The 3,511-nt window shown below is 51.4% G+C and overlaps 1 pseudogene; it reads right to left on the bottom strand.

Annotated features, from left to right (window-relative positions):
* Positions 1-498: 498 nt before the first annotated feature.
* LOC112445813 (melanoma-associated antigen 10-like) overlaps positions 499-3,511 on the bottom strand; it is a 15,748-nt pseudogene continuing 12,735 nt past the window's right edge.

Consider the following 3,511-nt stretch of genomic DNA (forward strand, 5'->3'; position numbering starts at 1 on the left):
TTCTTGAATAAGCCATACAAATCCAGGTATACATATCTTAAATTTTACAGAACAACAGACTAAAGTGGTATGGGAATCCAAAAATGAACCATGTTTTCCATTTTTTTCTCTATTGCCTGCTGAGTTTTTCCACATTTCCAAGAAAACCCCAATATCATGTTATCTTGTTCCATGTCACAAAATACAATGGAAGGTTCCCCAAATTGCTTTGCAAAATATCAAACCCTTATTCTTAAATCTGATAAATGTTTAGCAATAAATGTGATCAACATCATTCATAAACAGATTCTAAAGTCAATAAGCCTATTAAAAGGAAGAGTATTTGAAAAAAAATATTGGAAAGGGAAGAAAAAAAGATAAACTTTCAAGTCACCCATACAGAACAGGAAAACAAAGTTTGTTGCACAGAGTGTTCTCCCAGCCTGACCCCGACTCTCCTCTACTTTGAAACCTGACTGCCCTCTTCAAACACAGTACATTCTTCAGTTGGGTCAGGAATTACTGGCAAATGCTGCACAATAACATGGCGGTATTACTATCCATAGAGTTATTTCTGGTCCCAGCTCTCTCTTCTTCATCTCTTAAAGCCTCCTCATACCAAATCTGAGAAGGAAATGGGGTCAATCCCTTTGATCTTGGCCAAAAATTCCAAAAACTTTCAGCTTGCTGGTTTCAGCATAGGCCCTTGGGACCCCACAGGAATTCGTACCGTGAAGGATCACTATTAGGCACCATCCAGTACTCTAGATAATTCTCCTACACCCAGTTTCTGGTGATGAGCTTTCTAGGCTTCCCATAAATGAAGTGCTTCCTCCCAGCATGGATGCCTATCATATTCAAGAAATCCTAGATGTTTTCTTCAGGGACACAGTTGCCCTCTATGAATATCACACCCAGGACGATTATCAGAAGGCCATTTGCAGGCATGCTCTGATCATCACTATCTTATCATGGGTGAGGCCTAATGAGTTGACAAGGACGTAGGAGTGGGTTTTAGGGTCCACTTCCCTCAGATCGATGCCAGAGATCACCTCTAGGCACTTAGAAGCTTTCTCAAAGATCACAGGGAATTGTTTGTTATCCCTTTCGATGAAACTTTTAGCATTTCTACCTTTGTGATGGGCTCCTTCTGTTGATATTTGAGGTTCATTAAATGCACCAAATTAGCCACCTTCTCATTTAGCAGGCCTTTGGGCAAGGATGTGGTGTCTTCTGAGGCATGGAGAGAGCCTGTGCCCTCCTCTTCTTGGCTGCTGGAGTCTTCATCTGATGCGCTCCATGTCGTGGAAGAGAAGAAGCTCCCGGGACTCCCCGGAGGCTCCTGCTCCTTCTCCTGCTGCTCCATCTCCTCCTCCTCCTCTTCCTTCTTCTTGTCCTCCTGCTCCTCTTTCTCCTCCTTCTGCTTCTGCTCCCCCTCCTGCTCCTTCTCCTCCACCTGCTCCTGCTCAATCTCTTCCTCCTCCTGCTCCTTCTCTTCCTCCTCCTTCTCCTCCTGCTCCTCTTTCTCCTCCTGCTCCTTCTCCTCCTCCTGCTCCTTCTCCTCCTGCTGCTTTTTCTCCTCCTCCTGCTCCTGCTCCTCCTCCTGCTCCTCTTTCTCCTCCTCCTGCTCCTTCTCCTCCCGCTGCTCTTTCTCCTCCTTCTGCTCCTTCTCCTCCTCCTGCTCTTTCTCCTCCTCCTGCTCCTTCTCCTCCTGCTGATCCTTCTTCTCCTCCTCCTGCTCCTTCTCCTCCTGCAGATCCTTCTCCTTCTTCTGCTCCTGCTCCCCCTCCTGCTCCTCTTTCTCCTCCTCCTGCTCCTTCTCCTCCTCCTGCTCTTTCTCCTGCTGATCCTTCTTCTCCTCCTCCTGCTCCTTCTCCTCCTCCTGCTCTTTCTCCTCCTTCTCCTCCTCCTGCTCCTTCTCCTCCTCCTGCTCTTTCTCCTCCTTCTCCTCCTCCTGCTCTTTCTCCTGCTGATCCTTCTTCTCCTCCTCCTGCTCCTTCTCCTCCTGCTGGCTCTTTCTCCTCCTCCTGCTCCTTCTCCTCCTCCTGCTCCTTCTCCGCCTTCAGATCCTTCTCCTTCTTCTGCTCCTGCTCCCCCTCCTGCTCCTCTTTCTCCTCCTCCTGCTCGTTCTCCTCCTCCTGCTCCTTCTCCTCCTGCTGATCCTTCTTCTCCTGCTCCTGCTCCTTCTCTTCCTGCTGCTCTTTCTCCTCCTCCTGCTCCTTCTCCTCCTGCTCCTCTTTCTCCTCCTCCTGCTCCTTCTCCTCCTGCTCCTCCTCCTCCTCCTCTTTCTCCTCCTTCTGTTCCTGTTCCCCCTCCTGCTCCTTCTCCTCCTCCTGTTCCTTCTCCTCCTGCTGATCCTTCACCTCCTCCTGCTACTTCTCCTCCTGCTGCTCTTTCTCCTCCTCCTGCTCCTTCTCCTCCTGCTGCTCTTTCTCCTCCTCCTCCTCTTTCCCCTCCTTCTGCTCCTTCTCCTCCTCCTGCTCCTTCTGCTGATCCTTCTTCTCCTTCTCCTTCTGCTCCTTCTCCTCCTGCTCCTCTTTCTCCTCCTCCTGCTATTTCTCCTCCTTCTGCTCCTTCTCCTCCTGCTCCGCCTCCTCTTTCTCCTCCTTCTGCTCCGGCTCCTTCTACTGCTCCTCCTCCTCCTCCTTCTCCTCCTGCTCCTCTTTCTCCTCCTTCTGCTCCTTATCCTCCTCCTGCTCCTTCTCCTCCTGCTGATCCTTCTTTTCCTTCTCCTCCTGCTCCTTCTCCTCCTGCTCCTCTTTCTCCTCGTTCTGCTCCGGCTCCTCCTGCTCTTTCTCCTGCTGATACTTCTTCTCCTTCTCCTGCTCCTTCTCCTCCTGCTGCTCTTTCTCCTCCTCCTGCTCCTGCTGCTCCTTCTCCTCCTTCTCCTCCTCCTTTTTCTCCTCCTTCTGCTCCTGTTCCCCCTCCTGCTCCTTCTCCCTCCTCCTGCTCCTTCTCCTCCTGCTGATCCTTCACCTCCTCCTGCTCCTCCTCCTCCTTCTCCTCCTGCTCCTCTTTCTCCTCCTTCTGCCCCTTCTCCTCCTCCTGCTCCTTCTCCTCCTCCTGCTCCTTCTCCTCCTGCTGATCCTTCTTTTCCTTCTCCTCCTGCTCCTTCTCCTCCTGCTGCTCTTTCTCCTCCTTCTGCTCTGGCTCCTCCTGCTTTTTCTCCTGCTGATACTTCTTCTCCTTCTCCTGCTCCTTCTCCTTCTGCTGCTCTTTCTCCTCCTCCTGCTCCACCTCCTGCTCCTTCTCCTCCTCCTCCTCCTGCTCTTCTTTCCCCTCCTTCTGCTTCTTCTCCTCCTCCTGCTCCTTCTCCTCCTGCTGCTCTTTCTCCTCCTGCTCCATCTCCTCCTGCTCCTCTTTCTCCTCCTCCTGCTCCTTCTCCTCCTGCGGATCCTTCTCCTCCTGCTCCTCCTCCTCCTCTTTCTCCTCCTTCTGCTCCTTCTCCTCCTCCAGCTGATCCTTCTTCTCCTTCTCCTTCTGCTCCTTCTCCTCCTCCTCCTCTTTCTCCTCCTTCTGCTCCTTCTCCTCC

The sequence above is a fragment of the Bos taurus genome, unplaced genomic scaffold (genome assembly GCF_002263795.3).
Source record: "Bos taurus isolate L1 Dominette 01449 registration number 42190680 breed Hereford unplaced genomic scaffold, ARS-UCD2.0 Super-Scaffold_1723_ScbfJmS_2085, whole genome shotgun sequence".
In the NCBI taxonomy this organism is placed as follows: domain Eukaryota; kingdom Metazoa; phylum Chordata; class Mammalia; order Artiodactyla; family Bovidae; genus Bos; species Bos taurus.